At 37.3% G+C, this 25,029-nt stretch overlaps 1 pseudogene; it reads right to left on the bottom strand.

Moving 5' to 3' along the window:
• Positions 1-8,408: 8,408 nt before the first annotated feature.
• LOC131922863 (protein-L-histidine N-pros-methyltransferase-like) lies at positions 8,409-24,683 on the bottom strand (annotated as a pseudogene).
• Positions 24,684-25,029: the final 346 nt, after the last annotated feature.

Raw genomic sequence — 25,029 nt, forward strand, 5'->3', positions numbered from 1 at the left:
TGACACTCTCTGCATCTCTTAGCAGTTTTAAAAGTTTTTTTATTTGTTTAAAACAAACAAGCAATCCCTCCCTCTCTCCCACCCCCATGTCTTCCATAGCTATTAGGAATCTCCTTCTAGGGGATTCTGATCAAATGAATCCACAGAGAAGTCTTCTCAGCGTGCTTATTGAAAAGGGTACTATATGTCTGATTATTAGAGATTGTCTGTCTCTAGCATTTGAAGGTTTATATTCATATTCACTTCCAAACTGAAAATAACCATTTTGAAAGGATAAGCTTATATAGCAAGAAAATAGGAGAATCCATTCTCTTCAGATTTAGGCTTGTATAAGAGATTGAAAGGCTGATAACAGAGTGAAAATACATCTAAATGGAAGCATTTATTGTAATGTTCATAAAAGATGGTGTTTTTATAATTTTATTAATATTTAAAATAATTCCTTAAAACCAGCTGTATTTGTAGTGATCCAAAAAATACAAACAAACTCTTATACATTAAGTGTTCTTATCCTAGTTTTCATTTGTGATATTAATATGCATATGTAAGAATTGTACTGCATTATTTTTCCTTAGCATTCCATCAGAGTGAAAAATTTAAGTGCCTCATTTTCTAAAGCTAGGGGCAATTTTGCTTTTTCTATGCTTGCTGTAATATTCTCTATGGAAAAAACCTGTATTACAAGCAATATTTTACCACTAAAATATTATCACTTTAAGCATTTTATAAATATCTAGAACAGAAATTTAAGTGTTTTTTTTTTTAAACTTAAAAGTATATCCTCAAGAATTATCATTTGGACAAAAGCCTGAAAAAAAAGAAATGTCCGTGTAAAGGAGCCAAATTTTCCCAAGTTGCTGAATTGTAGCCTGACATAATGGGTACAGGGAACTACCACTGAGGAGAAGCCCCCTGGAGAGAGGTTTATTATCTAGCCCAGTGATGGAAGTGCTTGTGACATTCTGATGCCAGTGGAAGATGCTGCCCACACAGAGTGGGAGCTTTGAAGTCTTACTATTTCAGTCCTCAAGTTCCAATGTGTCAGTTCTGAAAACAAAATGTAGAGGGGGAAAAAAAGACAGCTGCGCCAGAGTCTCCGGGAATAGCCTGAGTGAGTAGCAAATGAACAGGCATACTGTTGGACATATTGATTCAGTTTGTAATTTTCCCACTGCTTGTTAAAAAACAGAATGCACTTAGATCTTTCTTGTCTGCAGAGCATAATATGACATTGATCTTTTCATAAAAAAGTATTTGTTAGGAGAATATCTGTTCACTTGCGCTTTTACATGAGCAATGGTTGCTTTCAAGTAAGGGGTTTAATGACAATATATGCTTAACTATATTAAATAGAACTGGGAGGAAGAGAAAAAAGCGAATGGCAATTTGCTGTTAACAAATCTGAAGGATCATTTAATGAAAATGCAAACCTGGCAGAGATCAATTGCTAACTGTTCCTTGTAAATCTAGCGGTGTTTGTTTGATAAGGGCGACAGACTGTTACCACTTCACCGACTCTTAAGTTTCCTGTCGGTAGGCAACTCCCTCCGGAGAGTCCTTAATTCCTTTTCATTGTTTAACTCTGGTAAACGAAAAGATGGATGAAAGACATGGAATAAAAGTAAACAGAACAATCACATAGAAAAATAAATAAATAGTGTATAAGAAATAACCTTTTCTTCCACAGAGGAGAACTAGAAATGTGAACTGGAGCTTCAGAGGGAAAAGATCGTTGGCACAGTATTCTGGACCTGTGAGATAAGACTTCTGCTCATTATTGAAGGGGTCATTACGAAATGCAAGCACAAGGTGCAGAGAGAGCCCAGAGAAGGATGGAGATGAACTACTGAAGAAGAAGTTACGGGGTTATGTGAAAAGTAGGGTCTGTCTGCAGGAGATGGGAAAACATCAGAAATGTTTGGAAGCCTTTCCCGTATACTCTTCAAGCACATCAATCCCAAATGATTCTTTTAACTATGGGGACTCTCTCTTGTTTTCTGTTCTTTTCTCTTTTGGAGAGAAAAACTTTGCATGAGTCATCCTTATTTTGGCAGAAAACTCACTGTACAGTTCAGAGAACATTAGAGCATTGGATGGAATAAAACCTGCGCTTCTATTTGTGGTTCTACAGTTCTTCCCCCAAAGTAACTTTCACCAGAAGCAGAAACACTTCTACTTTGCTATTTTCCACACACTGAACATCATCTAATGCAAGCCTCATCATTCTGGGACCTGTACCCAATGGACGACATGTCATGATTCTTTGCCAGTAAACTTCTCAATTTATTAATAGATCACAAATGAGGTTTAATTCCATATATTAAATATTTTAAAAATAAATTCTTGGCGGCCCTTTTATAAAATTACCTACAAAATTGTGTGTGCATCAGTAAGAAGGTTTAAAATTCACATTAAAGATTTAGAATTTAGAGTTTCAGGTGACGCATCAGGAGTATCTGATGGCTGTGTGGTGTGTAAAGTCATATAATTTGAGACTCACCAAGATGCAAGTTTAAAGGCTATTGACTGATTCTGATAGCGAAAAGTTTTAGATATTTTAAAAAAATATTGTTATAGTCTATATGTTATATTTTTGTTTGTATGGGAGAACAGTGAAAGAGATAATCTTGATAGAGGGAGCCCTTATGGAGTTAGGGAGAAACTTGGTGCTAGTGAAATTCCCAGGAATCTATAGAATGATCCCAGCTAAGACTAATAGCAATAGTGGAGAGGATATCTGACCCTAATTGTCGTTACAGAACCTTCATGCAGTGACTGATGGAAGCAAATTCAGAGATCCACAGCTAGACCCTGGGGGGAGCACCTGGAGTACAGTCGAAGAAAGGGACAGTGAGAGGAAAGGAAGGAGGGGGAATTTTGGATGGTATTTAAAATGAAAAAAAAATAAACAGAAATATTGTTACAATTTATGTTATATGTATTTGTTTGTCTGTTATATATGATATGTTATATCACAATAATGAACTGCTAATTTTTATCATTGTGAGAAAATATCTGATACAAACATCTTAAAGGAGGGGAAATTTATTCTAACGCACAGCTTTCAGAAATCTGTTCATGGTTGTCTGGGTCCGATGTTTTGCCACTAAGATTAAAAAGAACACAGGGCTGCAGGAATATGTGACTGAGGGAGCTGCTCATCTCATAGCATTCAGAAAGCAGAGAATGTGTGTGTGTGTGTGTGTGTGTGTGTGTGTGTGTGTGTGTGTGTGTGTGTGTGGTGTCAGATATAACAATAGACAGAATATTGATGGTGTTGCCCCCTAAGATCACTTCCTACAAGTAGGTCCCACTTCATTAGCTTCCATCATCTTCTACTATCACATCAAATTCACATATTGATGACATCAGATTCCTTATTATCTAATAATTTCCCAAAGCTCCAATTCTGAGCACTGCTAAAATGGAAAACAAAACTTCAGCACTTGAGACTTAGGAGATATTCCAGATCCAAACAATACACCATGTGTTTTTCAGTCTGTGTAAAAAACAAAACAAAACAAAACAAAACAAAACTGAGACTTTTTCAATCTGAAATTTGTCTTTTAACAACATAAAATATATAATCTTTTGTGTATTTTAAATGAAGTGATATTCTCTAAATGATGTTAAGAATCTTAATTACACACACACACACACACACACACACACACAGATTTGTAATTTCTTGGATGGAGAGAAGAGAAGAAAAAATAATAAAGCTTCAGATATCCTGGTGGTGAAGTAAAAATTAAATTCTAAACTAAAAGTCAAGTAGGACATTTTTGTTTTTGCTTTATTTGTAGTATATAATTTTAATCCACACAAAAGTAGAAGGCATGTCCTATAGATTTAATATGTACATCTATAAATACAAAATTTGGTTGATCTATTTTATTATAGCCAATCTAGATGATTAGTAGATAACATATACGTATGGTCTAGTATGGTTTTTGATGAAGAAGTATTAGACTGGGTAAGATTAAACATGGTTAGCATATATAACTTTTCTCTTAATTAAATGTCTTTACATAAATTAACATTTGTGAATTACCCATACAGACTTGACAATCCTCCCAATTGTATAGACTTTTGAAACTGAATAAGATTCAGCATGATTGGGATAATAGATCATTACATCTGTGATGATCCTGTTGATGCTTGTAAGGTTTGTCTCTTCTTTTTAAAATCATTACAATTAATTGTTACTGTTTTGGGATCACACACTAATGAACAAAGTGAGTCCACATGATTTTGTTAATTTATCATATTCCTTATATCTCTATTTAATTTGATCTATCTCCCCTACTCTTTCCACATTTATTCTTGACAGAATGTTTGTACATCCACAAACTATCTTTATGAAACCCTATTCTTAATGAAATGGAATGTGAATGTGATGAATTTGGGGAAAAGTTGTGTTTTGAGGATGGAGGCACCTTGAATGAGATTAGTGTCCAATGAAGCCCTAATACAGTGGTTCTCAACCTTCCTAATGCTGCAGCCCTTTAATACAGCTTCTCATGTTGTGGCGACCCCCTCCCATAAAATTATTTTCATTGCTACTTGATAACTGCAATTTTGCTACCATTATGAATTGTAATGCAAATATTTTTGGAGATAGATGTTTATCAGGGGAGTAGTGACCCACAGATTGAGAACTACTGTCCTAATACTTTCTGCAAAGCAAAAAACAAGGTGAGAAAAAAGCTTCTAAGAAGCAAGTGTTGCCTTTCTGCACACAGACCCTTGTTTCTGTACTTCCTAGACAAAAAAAGCAATCAGAAATAAGTTATGTTCTTCAGTCTATGACACATGGTTTCAAAAGCCCAAATAGACAAAGTTTCTGGATTGATGTTACATTTACCAACACCCCACATGACCTCAAAGGAAATGAGGGGACAGGAAAATTACTGGAACCAAGATACCACAACATAAGACGTCAGCCAGACTTGTTCAAAGGTTCAATGACTGATAAATCACATGTAGTCTTGTCCAATTCGGTCTAATAAGGCATGATATCTTTGGGGTTAGATGTGCACATCCCCTGGTAGCTGAACTCAGACTCACTTTGCTAAATTTCAGTTTAGGCAATGTGTCTTCCGTCTCTCACAGTCAGCACTAAAATATTTTTATAGAAAAAAATGCAATTCATATGGGTATAATTATTTTGTTCCAGGAAATGAGAGTTTCCTTATGATGTTATAGCTTTCAATAAACTTAAAAGGTTTTATGTTTGTTTTGTTCTCTTTCTTCCCCTTATGTGTGTAGATGGTGTCACCACAGTTAGGAGTATGGACTCAGAATGTGAAGTCATATTAATAAAATAAAATATGTATTGCTATTATTTACTATCCTATCATTTATTATATAGTAATTATTATTTGGATTTAATGAGACAAAGTATCTCCCATATTGTTCAATTTGGCCTTGAACTCACTATATTACTGGTATGACCATGAGCTTGCAATCCTCCTGCTCAGCCCCCTAATTGTTAGAATTATGGACTTGCACCAATGCACCCAGATGAAATTCTTGTTATTCACAGTTAGTATCATGAAAGATAGTATTTCAAAAGTCACCACCGATTGTAATTCATATGAACTCTTGCTGCTAATTAATATCAATGATGTGGTGATAACAGAGTTCTGGTGATATTTTATTTGTATTAAAATGTTATTTGTATGTTAATAAATAAAGTTGCCCAGGGGACAGAGCTATTAGCAAGCCATAGAAAAGCAGGGCAGTGGTGGCATACTCTTGTAATCCCAGCACTTGGTAGGCAGAGCTAGGTAAGTCTCTGTGTGTTCAGGGATACAGCCATTATTGGATACACATGCCTTTAATCTCAATACCAAGCATGGAAAACCTGGAGGCCTGTACAGACAGGCCGTGATGAGGCGGTCATGTGGTTGGGTTTACAACCAATGAGAAGGCAGAACAGGAACACTATATAAAGACTTTAACACAGGGGTAGTTCTGGTTCAGAGAGGTAGGACCACTGCAGGAGGAAGGATGAGGTTTTAGCTCTTAGCTCTGACCTCTTGGCTTTCTTCTTTGCATTGGTTCTGTGTTTCTTATTTAATAACAAGGTTGGTTACATCTACAAATGGCATCCAACGTGGTGGCAAGAGTTTCCACCTAAAAACTGAGAAAAAAGATTCTGAAATGGAGCTAAAAACAGTTCCTAATTGTCTCTCTCAAATGAGCAGCAGCTGCGGGTTTGAGCTACTGGCGGGTTCCTATCCTGCATGCTCAACCTGCAGTATGGCGGGAATGAGGCCTCTGCAAGTGGCACATTAAGCTGCATGGTGGATTTAGACTTTGCTAGCACAAAACAAAAAAAGAGGTTTCTGGGCTACACGCTGCTTGGCTAAAAGCATAGACCCCCGATAGCTCCCAGGGTAAACCCTTGCCATGTTGGGAAGCTGAGGTGGGTGGAGCCAGCAGCCACAGCTGCTGCAGTTTAAAGCAATAGATTCACAATAAGACAGATTCAGATGTAATAGTTTACAATGTGTGTAAAAATGTACATAGGCTTGAAAGGGAGAAAAAGGAATATATACAGTTATATAAAGAAATAGTTTTTAAAAATAAAGTCTTTAAAGAGACAGTAAAGGTAGTATAAAAAATAAGCCATGTAAAAATGGATATTACACAGAGAATCTGGATTGTGTTGTCTTTGGGATTTTTAACTGCAGAAAAACATTTGATTGTAAAAGCTGTTGTTATGCCAAAATGTATATTTTAAAGATACCTTGACTTCAAAATTTGGATGTAAGTATGTGTTGCTTTGGAAAGGAGACTCTGCTTTTGTTTCCACAGAAAGCCAGAGGCTATGGATTTGTTCCAGATTAAGATACATCAGGTTTGACCAGCCAAGACCCCCTGAAAGGTCTCCTATGACACCATGGCCCAGATGATCCAACATCCAGAATGGTTTGAAGGCAACTGGCTCAGACAATACAGCCTCATGGACTATTCCATAATCCTAAAATTTTCTTTGTGTTCCCATAAGATACAGCACCTCCCTCCAGCAGGAAGTAGTAAGAGAAGCTACGCCCAAATTCCCAAATTATATGTAATTTTACTTTGTTAAGGTTAAAACCTTCCTTCTTGGAAAAAAAAAAGGGGGAAGTGCTGTGGGATGTTCTGTATGGCAAATGTGTTGCTAATTAGTCAATAAATTAAACACTGATTGGCCATTGGCTAGGCAGTAAGTGTAGGCGGGACAAGGAGGAGAATAAAGCTGGGAAGTGGAAGGCTGAGTCAGAGAGACACTGCCAGCCGCCATGATGACAAACACCATGTGAAGATGCCGGTAAGCCACGAGCTATGTGGCAAGGTTTAGATTTATAGAAATGGATTAATTTAAGATATAAGCACAGTTAGCAAGAAGCCTGCCATGGCCATACAGTTTGTAATCAATATAAGTCTCTGTGTTTACTTGGTTGGGTCTGAGAGGCTGTGGGACTGGCAGGTGAGAGAGATTTGTCCTGACCGTGGGCCAGGCAGGAAAACTCTAGCTACAGAGTTCCAAGTCTGTAGCCCTTGTCTTTATTGTGAGTCTTCCTCAGTGTCTTGCTACTCCACTAGCTGGGTAGCTTGGTGAGAGGCAGTGCTAACAGAACCAAACTATGCACCTTTTTGATAATTGTGTATCTCTCATATTGTTTCTCATGCGTTCTCTGGCTATTTTCTAGCCCTTTTTTTCTTGACCTGACTTCTTTATATTTTCCACCCTTAAAGTAAGACCACATTTACTGTATCTGTTCTTTTAGGAATCTTACAGTAATCACAGAGACATTATAATTATACAGGCAAATCATTTTAAAAAATCAAAATGGGCTAAGAAACTCACAGTTTCTCCAATAACCAAAGGAATGTTCATTGGTTTTCATTGTATCAGAAAATGAAAAATTAGTGCAAATTTAAGCCAATATCTTTCTGAGATGATTGGGCATTCTCAGTCATTAGAAAAGCATTAGGTACTTAATATTTTGTCTTATCTGAATTTTACATAAGTTCAATCAGAAAATCACATAAACATCATTATTGTAATATTGTTTTCCTAATTCAAGAAATTAACATCTATTCAAGTTAAAAAATTATTTTTTATTCTTTGAAATATCACTTCCCTTTCCTTTCTTCAAACTGTCCCATACCCTCCTACTTAATTTCTTTCAAAGTCATAGTCTCTTTTTTCATTAATTGATACTGCATGCATAAATGTATATACATATATTTTTAACATAACCTGGTCAATTTGTATATTGTTAGTTGTATACATAGTTTCAAGGTAGACCATTTGGTTTGGATAATCAACTGGTGTGCTCTTCCCTAGGGAAGACTATTTCTCCTACTTTCCGAATTCCTTTTTTCCTGTAGGTTTCCTGGTCATTTCAGAGTTATTGGTTAACTGCCAAAGTGTTTGCCACTGCTACATCCTTAGGGTGCAAGTCAATGTTATGGTTAATAGGTGTCATATAAAGGTAGAACTTTTGATTGCTTCCCTCATTTGCATGCTTCCATGGAACCTTCTGGTACCATGAAACATAGTCCTCAGGAGGCTTTTCAGTAATTTCTACATCAGGATCTCTGGTCCCTGTCTCTGAAGTGTATGATGTCTTCTTCAAAAGAGATTTACTTTCTACCTTTGAGGGTAAATCAAAAGTAGTAACAGTAGCCCTTACTTTTCCTAGGGTCTCTTAGACAACATTGAACAACTTAAAATAATTTTTTTTTAAATAATTGGCATTGGGCATTTTGTTGGATGGTGTTTGGCACTTTGAGTCAGCATTGTCAGGCCAGATGAGAAAAATTCATTTAAACTATATACATGTATTTACACACAGACTGTTATTTTACCTTCATCTCTTTTCCTGTATCCATCTCCATCTCCTTCCCTACCTTGTCCATTTATGTTTTTTATTCATATATTCATGTTTAAGAAAATCTACCTAGAACATATACAATTCATTATAATTGGTAAATACTATTTTAGAACTTCTACACATATGTTGGGTTCACAAATTTTGCTGGTATAATGCATAAAATAACTAAGAGTTAGATATACACAGTCTTAAAATTTTTTATAAGCTAACAATTATCTGAACTAAAGTAAAGGCAACTTCTGTATATAGTTATTGCTAATAATTTCCATGATGTTGCTTTCTTAAGGAAACAAATGATCAGAGGAAAGCAGGAACTGTCCCAATATCTTATAAATTTTATATATTTTATTTTTTATTAAGCTCAATATCATTCAACAAACTCCCAAGAAATTAAAAATTGATAATTCCTTCTTGAATTTATGATCAGTTTTCCTGTAGTTCTACTAAAAGAGTTAAAAATTATACTATCCCACATTTTATAGAGCCTTTTTTACTAAGTGAGAATAACGTGGTTGGAAAAGTGAGAGGTAGAAAAATGAGCTTTTTGACAAGGAGAGGTTATTAAATATGTGAACAATTTCCTAAAGGAGCTGGGAAAACTGGAGGACTTTAGAAAAAAAAGGAAAAGGAAAAGGATATATCCTCCTATCTGTGCTACAGGTGATCGTGTGGGTGAGATTATAACTAAAGGCAAAATGATAGATCTGATGAATACAAATGGAATTTTCTAGCCCTGTGGGTTAAAGATTTATTTTGTAGGATATGATAAAATCACATTTAAAAGTCATACCTCATTATTAAATCCAACTGGAGAAGAAATTTGGTGTTGAAATATTTTTGAACAAGAAAAATGAGAGGAAATGATTGTCTACTTCATGTTAATTCAGCCGGTCTCCACGGTATACAAAACAAAAGAGTTTTATATTCCAGTAACATCTGTGAAGTGCTGTGGGAAACTTTTAAATGTGACATGTAGCTGAAAGAGAAATGGCTACAGAATTCCTTTTTGGTGAGAACTCACGCGGGTTTAGTAAAACACAGAAATGGCCTTTTCTGCTTGTAGAAAGTTAGCATACAGAATGGTCCCTGGTTATCCAAGGGTGAGACAAGTATGAAGAAATTTGTGGATGAGCTGCAGTGAACAAAACCGGAGGGACTGCCTTAGCAGAAGAAAGGAGGCTTGGAGCCACCTACGTGGCCGTCTGAGCAAGGCTAAGGGAAATTCTCCACGGTTTCCAACCCTGACCTCTACAAGGTCATAGGGAGCCATATGAGGAGCTAGCCAAGGGAGCAGTCAGCCCATTGGTCATCAGTTCTGGAAAGAAGGATAGCAGAATCATGCTAACTGTTCATTTAAATAAGTGACTGCTAGAAAGCCAGGCTTTTGGCTACTGGTCTTCAAATCAAGTTTGGGGTCTATTACAAGTGAAGCCACGAGCTCACTGTGGTTATTTCTCCTGTTTAAGGCACTATGGGGAAAAGCTTGCTCTGGATGCTTGTCAAATATGAAGGAAGAGGGACACGTTGTGCCTGCTGAAGAAGAAAGCAGAGCACTCTTTTGTGACTTAGCTCCAGGCAGCATCAGATGCTGACAATAGTCTGCAGCCAAAAGTTGCCAGGAATACAAGTCCCACAAACTCAAGTAAATTAATCTCACCACCATACATAAGCCTTGGAAAGTTATCAAAGCCCAGATTTAACTACAGTCTCTTCCCTCAGCTTTTAAACATTTCACTCCAGTTAGACCTTCAACAGAGCATCCATTCACATTGATTCTGAACTTCTGACTTTTACTAACAGGAAGATACTAAATGGGCATGGTTTTAGCTACTAGGTTTAAAGTGTCATTTTGAAGTATCTCTTCCTTACTTATAGAAGCGTCAGTTAAATATTAAAGATAATATTGTAAATAAAATTAGTATGTACCCTATCTCTAACTGCTCTTTAAAATCATATAGTCAGCTGGGCGGCGGTGGCACATGCCTTTAATCCCAGCACTCTGAAGGCAGAGCCAGGTGGATCTCTGTGAGTTCGAGGCCAGCTTGGTCTACAGAGCGAGATCCAGGACAGGCACCAAAACTACACAAAGAAATCCTGTCTCAAAAAAACAAAAAAAAAAAATCATATAGTCAACAAATACCAGGAAAATGTACATTTCCCCCAAAAAAGTGGTACTTCTAGTTACATTTGACATGTCTTATACGTATTAATCACCAATAACTCCAAATTCTGGGCTCAAAAATCTTATTTCTTCACAGCCAAGAAATAACACATATTTTAGACAATGTGTGTTTCAAAAGATTTGTTCATGTGCACTTACTAATTTGTTAATATGTTGTATTTGTAATCTCATGAGTGATATGAATAAAGAATATCCATTGAGTTTTTAATTATTAAAGACTTGATAGTCTGACAAATAGTTTTATCAGTTTGTATAACTTTAATAAAAAATACCTGTGATAATTAACTCATACACAGAAAGAATATCCTTTAGTCGACATTTTATAGCTCCTAGTCCATAACTGATTTAGCCATGGATAAAACATGTGAATGAGAAAATTACACATCTTAAGCCAAGAATAAAACCAGAAGGGAGCCAAGCCTCTAAAATATCTTCCTCAAGGATAGACCTACAATGAACCAATGAGCCTGCCTCTAGAAATTTCTACTACCTCTCAGTGTGCTGCCTTGTTAACCATGCCTTTGAGCAGTCTCTAAGTCTTTTAGAGATGTTCAAGATCCTACCTAGAGCTATACCTGTGCTGTATCATAATTTCCAATATTTATTACATCATTTGTATTTCTGGAAATTAGGTGAAAATTATATAACAATAACATCTATTCAGTAGTGATATTGGGGTAACACTCTGTTAATATTGAAAGTTTATTTGTAAAATAGTAAATCAGTCATTGATTATTTTTGTTAAATACTCCATAGTGTGCAAAACAAAGGAATGCAATCTCACTCTTCCTTTGTAACTCCCAAGACAGTAACTCCATCTAAGGTGGTGAGTATGATTCAGACTATGTCCATAACTGCAGTATTATGGAAAGCAGGTAGGAGATTTGACAGTAAATATTCTTGCCATGTTACCATTACCGTTGGAACTTTACACTGTAAATGCATAAGAACAATATCTTCAATAATATCATCTCCATTTTTCAGCACTAATCAGTAGATTTTTGAACTATAAACTCTTTTAAAGCTGACACTGCATGATTTATGAGAATATTCATTGTGAAGGAGGAGAGATGGGGGTGAGTTACTTGAAATGGATTTATTAATGCTCATCCACACTCCAGCTCAGTTTATGACCTACATCCAAAGTAGGACATTACAATGATCAGGGAAAAGATATATGGTGTGCTTGGAAGAGCCTATTGGTATTGCATAAGAACAGTCCTTAAAGTCCATCCAGGAACACAGGGTGGTCGTTCTTAAAGAACTGTTTGACAGGTCCAGGAAACGTGTGATCTGAGTGCATGGACGTTGGTCAGGTGCCAATGGAGTGAGACAGTAGAGTGGTTCCTGCAGCCTCCCCAGGTGTCTTCTTCACTGCATTCAGATCCAGCAGTGTAGGTACAATGGGGGTATGCAAAAACTTTCGGTTGAGGTCAGATTCCAGGCTCCATAGTGGAACACGGATAGTTCTGAATTCTCTGAATGAGCAGCATTCAAAAGTCAGTTTGTCAGCAATCTCTTTCACTCTCATAGAAGTGAGTTATGTTGTTACAAAAGTAATTCCACAAAGGCTTCTATAGGGAAGAACTGATTACTCTCTCTTTTGTTAGAGTTTCCCCCTCACCAGAATATATTACTTTTCAAGGAAAATTAAAATTTAAAACATAAACCTCCCTCAAAATTAAATGAAATTGATCCCACTGTGACAATGTTGATAAAAATCATTGCCTACATAGAATGAATAAAACAAAAATTATACAAGTCTGGCAGTAAATAAGAAAAGTATAGATACAGTAAGATCCAACTAGGTTTTTGTTGTTTTTATAGCCCCTACTATAAATCTCCTTGAAATAATTCATCTCCATACATCATTGTGTTTTCCACTGCTCTCTCACAAAAATCAATGCACAGTTTGTTCTCTCATAATTCAGAAGGAATGGCAAACTCCTTTGGAATTGTAGAGAACTATCATACCTTCTATATTTCAATGACATTATAACCATTTATCCCATGGTATACAGCATCTTAGTTGTTTGTTCATTATACTAAATGTTACTTCTTGATGTAACTTTAATTGGTACAAATGGTTTTAGTCTTATCCAAGCCATCAACCTACTTGATTAGGACTGGAGTAATTAAAGAAAGGAGACTTATAGCATAGGGGGTAGATTATTGAACCTACTTTTAAAGAACAACTTGACAAATATAGGATAAATATGATATCTTCTTTAATTTTGCCACATATAAATAGACTAGATATTATAAATAGACTAGATATTGTAACTGTAATTCTTGCTTAATAATTGTTTTGTTATATGTAATTTTACTATGTCAAAGTGAAAACCTTCCTTTTGGAAAAAAAAAACGAGGGGGAAGTGTTGTGTGGATGATTGATTGATAAATAAAATGCTGATTGGCCAGTAACCAGGCAGGAAGTACAGGCGGGACAAAGAGAGAGGAGAATTCTGGGAAGTGGAAGGCTGAGGAGAGAGACGCTGCCAGCTGCTGCGATGAGGAACAGGATGTAAAGTACCGGTAACGAGCCACGTGGCAAGATATTTAGAAATGGGTTAATTTAAGACAGAAGAACTAGATAACAAGAAGCCTGCCATGGCCATACAGTTTATAAGCAATATAAGTATCTGAGTGATTATTTTATGTGGGCTGCAGGACTGCAGAGGCTTGGTAGGACCCAGAGAGAAACTCTCCAGCTACAGCATACTAATGAGAATCCTCAAGTTTTGTCTGTGGATGTTTGTTACTCAGTTGGTAGACTGCTTGCCTAAAATGCATGAAGCCCTGGGTTCCAATCCCAGCACCACATAAACTGGGTATGGCAGTTCATAGTAGATCCAAGGCTCTGGAGATGTACAATAAAACAAAGTTCAGTGTCATCCTCAGCTACATAATGAGTTCTGGATCAGATTGAGCCATGAGACCTAACCACCACCACCACCACAACAATCAAAACAAGATACACATGTGGCAAATTATCCTGGAACTCTGCCTTCTGGATATCAGGTGGCCAGTGTTGTCTATAAACCTGAGAAACTGTGATCATTATAGCAAGGGCTAATAAAATTGGACTCACTTATATGCACTCATGGAAAAGCAAGTGGGGTAATGACACCCAATTGAGAGCATACCAGAGACATGTCACAGCAACCATCTTAAAGAATATAAGCTGGGCGGTGGTGGCACATGCCTTTAATCCCAGCACTTGGGAGGCAGAGCCAGGTGGATCTCTGAGTTCAAGGCCAGCCTGGGCTACCAAGTGAGTTCCAGGAAAGGCGCAAAGCTACACAGAGAAACCCTGTCTCGAAAAAAAACCAAAAAAAAAAAAAAAAAAAAGAATATAAAAGCTAGTAAGGGGGAGGGCCAGTTCCCTGGCCCACTGCAGGGGCAGGAGCAAGGAGGGGAGGGCATCTTTGCCTTGCCCTCACCACCACATTGCAGACAAGGGGGGGTGTGGCCTACTATCCCACTCTCACACCCTCAGGGTACACCTCCTCTCCTGACTACTACAGCTAATGCAGGCAGGGACAGCTCTCAGGCTTTTATGACCTCAGGGCCAGCTCTTTTCTTAGATATGATTGTTTCATAGTTTCTTAGATTTGCTGGATGTTTTGTGACAGGAATTTTTTAGATGTAACATTTTCTTTGGCTTGTGTATCCATGTCCTCTATAGTATTTTCAATGCCTGAGATTCTGCCTTCCATCTCTTGCATTCTGTTGGCAAAGCTTGCATCGGTAGTTCCTGTTCACATTCCTGAATTTTTCATTTCCAGAATTCCCTAGTTTGTGTTTTTCCTTGTTGCTTCTATTTTCCTTTTCTAGTATTGCGCAGTTTCATTCATGTCCTTCAACGTTTTTTTTTATGGCTTTTTTTTTTTTTAAGGATTTATTCTTTTCCTCAAATTGTTTGCTTGTATTTTCATGGCTTCCTTTGGGGGATTTATTTCATTTCCTCCAAATGTTTCTTTGTGTTTTCCTGGTTTCCTTTAAGGGATTTATTTATTTCTTCTTTAAGGACCTCTATCATATTCATATAGTTTGTTTTAAAGTCTTATTCTTGTGCTTCATCTTTGTTGGAATAATAAGTGCCTTCTGTGGTAGGATTGCTGAGCTGTGTTGGAGGCATCTTGCCCTGGCTGTTGTATTCTTATGCTGGCATCTAGGCATCGGGGCTTGAAATGATTTTGGTTCTGTTGCTGATTTCTGGCTCTATCTTTGTTGGATGGTTGTTTTGTTCTTTATTTCTGTTTCCTCTCTGGATTTTCAGAGTGTATTGATTGTGTGTTACCTATTTTACTAAACCTGATCAGCTGATTTGTTCACAGGGAATGGTTGCTGGTGTTTGATAATGAGTGAAGGGGAGGCTAGAGGGAGATGGTCTGTTGTAGTGCTAAGAATGACTTTTAAGATTGGATCTAGGGGAACAGAGGGATTGGAAAAAAGTCTTTGATGGCTTATCCAGATAGGCTCTGTTCTGGCAGGCAGGTGTAGGGCCTATGGTTGAGCAGGATGTGTCTGTCTGAGTTCAGGTCAGGGACCGTGATGAGGGGTAGGGGAGGCTCTGGGGGATGGTCTGTGAGACCCACAGGAGGTGTGGACAGGGGAAGGGAGACTACAGCGGGTTTTGTTGCAGAATTAGGAATGATCCTGAGTGTTGGGTCAGGGTCATCAGAGACAGTGGAGAAGGTCTGCAGGTAGACGGCCTGGTCCATTGAAAGCCACTAATTTACCTCTGCTGTAGATGAATTGCTAAACGGTCTTATTAATAAAAAACTCAGAGCCAGAAACTGAGGTTAAAGCTTGAGGGAGATCAGAGGAATAGGGAAAGCCACAGCTAACCTCACCTCACCAATGCAGCAGCTTCCAAAAGCCAGCTACTTCCTGTCTGCCCACACCTATATGCCTTGCTGTTCTGCCATCTGATTTGCTCTCTCTGTCCAGCTACATCACTTCCTCTTCCTGCTCAGCTCTGTCACTTCCTGTCTGTCTGTACAAACCTCCAGACCTCCATGGTTAATTAGTGTTAGAATTTAAGGCATGTGCCACCATGCCTGGTTCTGTTCCCAGTGTGGCCTTGAAATCATAGGAATCTAGCCGGATAGCTGCCTGCCAAGTGATAGGATTAAAAGTGTGTGCTACCATTGCCTGACTTCTATATACTCTTTTTCCTTTGATCCTCAGGTAAATTTTCTTGGGACACACAGTATATTAGGGGACGCAATAGATCACCATCCTCTGCACTCAAAACATATATCTATTTAAGGATGAAAAAGAATTTCATTTTCCCCTGTTTCTTTTGTTAATAATAAAACAAGAGGTTTAGGTAATCCAAACAAAAGCCAGCATAGAAAAGTCAAAGAAAAAAACAAATTTTCAAAATATCTTCTTCTAGCAGTTTCAATATTTCATGTTTCACACTGAGGTCTTTCATCTATGTGGAGTTTTTTTTTTTGTTGTTGTTTTGTTTTTGTTTTTGCAAGGTGACAGATTTTATTCTTCTATATGTGACCATCCAATATTCACAACAGCATTTGTTGAAGAGGCTATCTTATTTTCTAGTGTATATTTGTGGCAGGTTTGACAAGTATGGGCTGTTTAACTCAGTAAAAAACAAACAAACAAACAAAAAACAAGTTTCTTACTGGAAAGATACTTTGAAATGTAAAATACCTTTGTAATTCAGCATAATATAGAGATATGAGAGACTCTTTTCAATGTTTCTAAAAAAAAAAAAAAAAAAAACAGGTTTTAAGCTGAACTCTTCTTGCTTCCCGAGGCCCAAGAAATAATCCTGATTGATGGTGCTATTCATGTCTCAAGTGGCTGATCATGTCTTCCCACTGTGAATAAAGGTTCTTGGAAAGACTTGTATCATATACTGAATCACTGATGAGGATTGCTAACTGAAATGATTGTGTAGAGGTTGGAATGTTTGTGTCCACAGACTATTTTCTAAACCCCTTAACATCCATCTTTTGCCTACCTCTATGTCTTAGATTACATCCTTGTGATTATCAGATGAAACCTTTGGAATTCATTCATTTCATAGACCACTAGCTTCCATCAACCAAAAGTCTAATACTATCAAAACATATCTGAGGCCAATAGATGAGATTAGCCCACCTACTAAATATTTCACCAAATGTATTTGAAAAGTGTCTTCATTAATGATTTTCTTGGTTTGATGCTGTGGGATGTCTTTCTGTATGCTGTGAATATGTGTGGCTCCCATTGGATGATAAACAAAGCTGTTTTGGCCTATGGCAAGAAAACTTACAGTCAGGTGGGAAATCCAAACAGAGGTACAGAGAGAAGACTAGCAGAGTCAGGAGACACATCAGGCCACCACCGAAGAAGCAACAAGATGCCAGCAGACCAGTAATGCCACAGTCATGTGACAGCATATAGCTTAATAGAAATGAATTAATTTAAGATGAAAGAGTTAGGTAGCCAGAAGCTGAAGCCATAGGCCATAGAGTTTGTAATTAATATAAGCCTCAGAGTGATTATTTTATAAGTGCTTGCAGGACCTCAGGGCCAAGTGAGACTAGAGAAATTTCTGGCTACAGTTTGACTTCTATAAAGCTTTCTGAAACTGTTACCACTTTGGAATATAAAATTTGGGATAACCTGAATCTGTGTTCCTAGACCATGATCACTAATGATTGTCTCCAGAATAAACTATCTCACATCACCTTGATGTGAGAGCTATGATTCTTGGTTCACACCATGCTTCATTAGAAGCTGAGTATGTGATGTCTGGAAGGCTTCGACCCTCTGATGCACATAAGTCACAGTGAAAACACATAAGGAATGATAACGCAGACAGAAATGTACTTAGACATCTTGGAATATCTCCAAAGCAGAGATTCAACTAATAAAAACCTCAGGAATTTTTGGAGAGTCATTATTTGAGACAATTAATTTATTTTGTGCTTTATTCAATTACTTTTTTCTGAAACTTATATCTGAACTCTTCTCGCTAACAAAGAATGTACAATATAGAGACATATTGTTCCTATTACAAAAATCTTACATAAAGAAATTATTTATAATTAATAAGTAGGTTTAATTATATACAATTTTAAAAACATAGTGATTGATTTAAGGTTTACTAATTTATCATTGAAGTACTAATGTAAAACACACTATAAAGGACTATACACTATTTGAATTATAGTAAAAAAATTTTTTAAATGTTTCTATTCAGTAGCATGGTAAACTGAATTTGTAAAATCATAGCCAAGAATTATTTGTATCGTGGGTAAACTTTGTCTTGGAACTTGTAATGCAGACCTTGGACATTTATTCCTTGCAAATGTATTCTTTTCAAGCTCTCTCTACAAGCAATTGTTCGCTTGAATTGAATAGTAAGCCAATTTATCTTCAAAATGCATTTATTTCCTCACCTATAACTTCAAAAATCTACAAGGAGCTTTTGAACAATAACAAAGAATAAACATCTGATATAAAAAAAAATTATCTGAGGGAATCCTGAAAAGAACTTTACAGAGGAAAAAATAGAAATAAAATCATATTCCATCACCAGAGTTGTTTTGCGGATTACCAATCACAACTGAATTTGGTAGAGGAGATATCATGAACTATGTATGATGCCAGAGCTCTGGGTCATAATCTTAAAGCAGCAGCATAGAAATCCAGAAATTATTATAGGACTATGAGATGGAAAGTAAGCCCCCACCGTGGAGGATTCTGACTGACCTACTCTGAATCTGAGAAGCATGAATTAAAAAAAAATTAACAACTGCTTACATCATTTCTCCCCTAAACTGTAGATCTATAGTTTTCTGGGATCTAGTTAGGATCCCCATTTACAAGGAAACATCATATAATAAGCCTTTAGTGCATACCCATTAGCTCCTGATCTCGCTTTATATTTCCATCAAAAGCATCTCTGAATTTACTATATAATCTCATTCATCAGAACATTGAGAAAAGAAAAGAAACAAAAACAAAATAAAAAAAATGAAAAATCCTAGATCATTTAGTAGCCATTTGAGATTTAACCAGAAAGCTACCAAAATGGTATTATAAATGGCTATAGCTAAGGTAATTGATTGTGACTCTCCCCTGAAAAGCTCATACAAACACTTGGTTATTATTATTATTTTTGAGTACCTCAATTTCTCCTAACCCTTATGCTGAACATCTATGTTAAAATGCTTTTTAATATAGTTATATGGTACATTTCTTCAATCCCATGATGCTGGTGGCCCAAGACGGAGGTATTTATTAACTAGGTCTCATACTTCTTAAATATATGGTTCTTTTATTTCCTTTTTTAGGCTTGGTACTTTATCCAGTGACATAAAGTTAAAGAATTATTTATGCATGAGTGATTTAAGTTTCATTGATCATATATATAGTTTAATGGTTTATGTAATATGTGTCAAACTCTTGAAATTTTAGTGAATGTGCTCTAAAATGTGTGCCAAGTAGAAAAACGAAACAGTATTCATTGAAGGAGAAATACATAAAGATTCAAGAGTTCTTTTCATATAAAATTCATATAAAATTAAACTGTTAAGTGTTTTTGGCAGAAAACTAACCAATCTTCAGATCTCTATTTGTTTTCTGCAAATCACCTTGAGGTGGATTTCTATGTAAATACCAATTTCCATAAAATCGAGAAGTATATCTGTGTAACACTAAATGCAAAATTTTAAATAGGGCATTTCTAATGCAATGTCTTCAGATTTTAACTAGAAAAAGAATGAGGATGAAATGGCAGTTTGTGGAACATAAATCTTAGCGACTTTTTTTTTCCCCTCTAGACCAAAGCAGAAGCAAGTATTTCTTGAGGTTGAGGGGAACACTTGAGCACCTGACACCATTCCATTACACAACTCTTAGGCTTTTGTCTGTAGCTAAACTCTTAGACCTTAGCAATGTGAATCGTTTTGTGTTGCTATAACTATGATACTTATTCTTTTCGCTTTGATTTACTAGTCTGTTTTCAAAATTTCCTTTTAATCTTGTGAAGACGTCGTGAAAATTTTCATATGCTCTCTAGGATCATCTCACTAATAAATATTTTAAGAATTTGTTTGTTATCATTGCAAACATCACCTTTCTAATTCTTAGTACAAAAGACAAATATTTGATGTTTCCCTATCATTAGCATGCATATAAAATAGAAATTGTACAATGTATTTTCTTTTCCTTTTTAAACACCGCTTCATGTTAGGCATCACGAGAATGTATTTTCAAGGCAGGTGGGATACTTGCTCATGTTAGAAAGGTATTAGTCTTAAAATCCAGGTTTAGACCAAAAGATCCTCCAAATTCCTGAAGAACCAGTATTTTATTACAGCAGAGCATTCTCTCCTGGCATGGAGCCTATGCCAACTGTTCTGTGTGAGTTTTGTTCTGTAGTGAAAGAGTAACAGGACATGGAAAAAAACAAGTTTGTTTTCCCTTCTGGGATGGATTAAGAGAAGAAAACAGATGGAAGGTAAGTGACGACGAAAACATTTTTTTTTGTCTGTTCTCCCACCTCTTGAGTCTGTGTTAGATAGATGAACCGAGAGGAAAGATGCTCTGGTTCCGTCAGTATAGCACTACTGAGTACCTGGATGTGATAGTACGTATCCCTGCCAGTCTTCCAAATGACATCTGTGTCAGACATGTTGTGACAACTGTCACAGAGTCCACAGTTCATGAGCAGGGGACAGCCAGGTAAGGATTGCAAACATGAGCCTTTTGTATAAATGATGTTTTCTTGGAACAAAGCCACAACTCTTATATGAGTGGTAGAGATAGAGATATGTTTTTCTCTGAGCTAGCTCACTTTCTACAAGAAAAAAAAAAAAAGCCTGTTTTCTGTTTTTTTCATGCTGAGCCTTGACCTCATACACTCTATTTAACAAAAAGCATCTGACAAGGTATGGTGGTGCATGCCTTTATTCACAGCACTCAGGAGGCAGAAGCAGGTGGATTTCTGTGAACTAGAGGTCAGTCTGATCTACATAGCGATTCCTAGTCCATCTAGGGCTACATTTTGAGACATAGTTTCATAGAAAGGTAAAATAAAATAAAAATGAAAATATGAAACATTTGACTCCATTTTGCATTCATATATTGAACCAAGATGACTCTGGACCCTGATGAGCATATGTACAACACAATTTGTTTGGTACCTTCAACAAGGCTCAGACCAAAAACTATCTTGTTCCTAAAAGTAGTAAGTAAGCCGGGCGGTGGTGGCGCACGCCTTTAATCCCAGCACTTGGGAGGCAGAGCCAGGCGGATCTCTGTGAGTTCGAGGCCAGCCTGGGCTACCAAGTGAGTTCCAGGAAAAGGCGCAAAGCTACACAGAGAAACCCTGTCTCGAAAAACCAAAAAAAAAAAAAAAAAGTAGTAAGTATGCCACTGTACGCATTTTCTAAAGGAATACGGAACCATAACACGGGCATACTAAAATTATATCAGACAAACCAGTACCAAGAACTTTCCAAACACAACTGAGCAAGTACAACAGCCTTATAGGGACACCATAAAGATGAGGACCTGTAACAGTACTGTGTCCTCACTTGATGGCTTTGCATGTGACAGCTTGGTGTGTACATCATGGAACTGACGAGCAGAGAACTCTACCTTCCCTGGAGTGTCATACTGCTTAGTCTCCAACACTGATGTGCCCTACTCAACTCACAATCAACGGCAGTGTTTGGTTAAGGTCCACACCTTTGTTTGTCTGTGTAGACCCCATTCATCTTCATGGGCTCTTGATCTTCTGCCTTACTTAGGCATCACAATTGCATACTGAGACTGAACTTAATGGTGACCCCGCATCTCAAACTGTCAACAAATGTTGCTATTCATTTCCCACAGACTATCTTTGCCTCCTAACCCACTTTCACCTTTCGTCTAGCAAGGCCTCTTTGCAATTCCCAGAACTTTGTTGCAGCCTTTTTTACTGTTTGTAGCCGTTTTAGAACCTATACAGATATAGATGCATATAAAGAGATCGTAAATATGTTTACTGTGTGATGTATAATGTGTGATTTTAGAGTGAATTGCAGTAGTTAAAATTGTAATAAAATACTCTTTGTTTACCCTGGCTATCTGATCAACAAAATGAAGATCACTTGGCAAATTACAAGCAACAAAAATCATTGTAGTTGGTGATTTATAGTTATTCAATAAATCTTGATATTTCTGACATGGCACACTCACAAACATAACCTCTTATGTGTGGCTGCTTTCAAGCTTCAGGGTCAACCTTATCCTTATTGCAATGGAAATTGTATGTCCCCTAAGTCTAAACATTTACTTGTAACTTGGCACAAGTGGAGAAAAATGCATTGGTCATGAGAACATTTAGAGAGAAATCATGAGTTGCACCATCATATAAAGTGTTCCATAAATGGCAGTAGTACTTCTGGTGACTGACTGTGCCTAACATACACAAATATGAAAGGGATCCTATCAGTTCCTAGGGACAATTATGCTTATTTTTCTCAATGTCTTTATATTGCTAGTTTAAGGAATGAGAAAGAAAATATTTACATGATGTAAGTTAGCAAGCGCAAACAATCAGGTCATTTGTTTTATGTATTTCCAGACAGGTCATTTAAAAAACTTCAAAGCATACCACTGCTCAGCAAACTGACATGTCAGAACTAACCTCCAGCCTTTCATGTCGTATAGTCTCAAATTCAACCACCCAAAACAGTTAAGAGAAACACTAGGAAGAATGGAAGAAATCTGAATGACTGTGTATTTTCATCAAAATTATAAGAATTATCCAGACTTTATTCACACAGTTTAGTTTTTATCCCTAAAAATGTTTATTAGCACGATTAAACACATTATTGAATAGTAACAGAAGGAGTTTCTAAACATGTAAGAGTTATCAGTAGCTCTACCCTATAACCAATATTTGAACTGAATGGACAGCTTTATTGCCAGTCTTCGTTTATTGAAAACAATCCACATATTGGTTCCATGACATTATAACTATAGCCTTGTCTGAGAATGAGTCCCTGCAGCAATTAAGTATGAAAAAGTAGCTTCCATCATAATTGGAAAGTGACTTGCATTGGAGTGTGACTGAGTAAAGACTTGATTAAAAATACACAAAGAGTTGGATTTTTGTTTTTAAAAACACTCCTTTACACACCACAAAGAAATAATTGGTGTTGTGGCTTTTAAAATTCCTATATGATGCTGAGAATGGCAGCCCCAAGAATTCTCCCCTCCCCCCAGCGCATCACTGGATACAGCCCTTCTTGGAGAGAGCAGATTCCAGGGGTGGACCCTGAAGACTTAGGCCTCCACATGTTTAGAGTGGGTGAGAACAAAGAAGGAAATGGGAGGTTTGAGTGGAACGGGGACAGAGTGGGAGAGCAAGGAAAAAGATACCAGGATAAATGAAGACATCATGGGAATAGGAAGAGACAGGGTGCTGGGGAAGTTCCCAGGAATCCACAAGGATAACCCCACCTTGGACTAATGGCAATGGTCAAGAGGGTACCTGTGCTGGCCTATTCTGGTGACTTGATTAGTGAATACCCTCACTGTCATCATAGAGCCTTCATCTAGTTACTGATGGAAGCAGATGCAGAGATCCATGGCCAGGTGCCAGGCCGAGTTCTGGGAATCCAATAAATGAGAGAGAGGAGGAATTCTGTGGGCGGGGGCGTTGAGATCCTGATGGGAAAACATGCATAGACAACCAGCCACACTAGTGGAAACCCATGAACTGTAGACCAATAGCAGTGGAGCCCCCATTGGACTGGACTAGGCCCTCTGGATACACGAGGCAGTTGTTTAGCTTGAACTGTTTGCCCCCCACCCCCTAGGCAGGGGGAATTGGGATCCATCCCTAGTACATGTGCAGGCTTTTTGGAGCCCAGTGCCTAGGGTGTGACACCTTGCACAGCCTTGGTGCAGGGGGCAGGGGCTTGGACCTGCCTTAGCTGAGTGTACCAGGCTCTGCTAATTCCCCATGGGTGACCTTGACTTGGGGGATGTTAGAATGTGGGGGGTTGGGGAGAGGCTGGGGGTGGGAAGAGGGGGGAATCTGTGGTTGGTATGTAAAGTGAATAGAAAATTTCTTAATAATAAAAAAAAGACAACATTGTTCAGAGCATAGTAATCGTTGTACCTGTCACCTTCATACAGGTGTGGAAGTCTAATGAAAGCTTCCATGACAAAGTCAGCTTTCCTGAACACTTCAAGTAGGCTATTCAATTTTTCTTCCCAATTCAGTCTATTGATTTTCAAAATTTCTGACGGTTTCTCCCACTTGCGACCTACATTTTCCATATAGGGATGAAAGGGCAAAACTAAGGAAAGAATCTCCCTGCCTTGGATGAACTTCAAGACACTTTTGATATCTTTTAACAATGTCAGGGAAAATAACAAAGATCCAACAGATTTAAGTAGCTGATGGCATCATTCTGGAACCCTGTATTTTGCCATTCATTTATACCAAGCACTCTGTACTTCTTTCTCTGGAGCTGCCAAATCATCATTTCAGAAAGCTCAGTGGTATAAATTTCTTCAAAACGAGGGCTCATGATTTTTGTGACTTCTCTTTCCCTACAGAACTTAAACAACAGCATTGAGAAATCTGGCTGGCTATTTATCCAACTCTATAATTCTTTTGTATCATCTGTTCTTAGCCTATTTATGTCTAGAACATCTGTCAATGGGTTGCTAGGAAGAGTCTGCTAGATGTTTGTATTTTCACCAGATTAGTTTCAGAGACTACTTAAAATTAATCCAGAACAGAAAACACATTTTAATTTTTAAACGAAGGAATGTAGTTAAAAGTCATTGACTTATTTATGATTGTAGTCATTTCTGTTACCTTGTGATGGGACTTCTGAGCAAAAGCAAATCAATTATTAAGATTTCCTTTCTTGGTGTCCTTGTCGGCCACTCTTGCTCTGAAAATCTTTCCACCTC

This window comes from Peromyscus eremicus, chromosome 12, assembly GCF_949786415.1.
Source record: "Peromyscus eremicus chromosome 12, PerEre_H2_v1, whole genome shotgun sequence".
Classification (NCBI taxonomy): Eukaryota; Metazoa; Chordata; class Mammalia; order Rodentia; family Cricetidae; genus Peromyscus; species Peromyscus eremicus.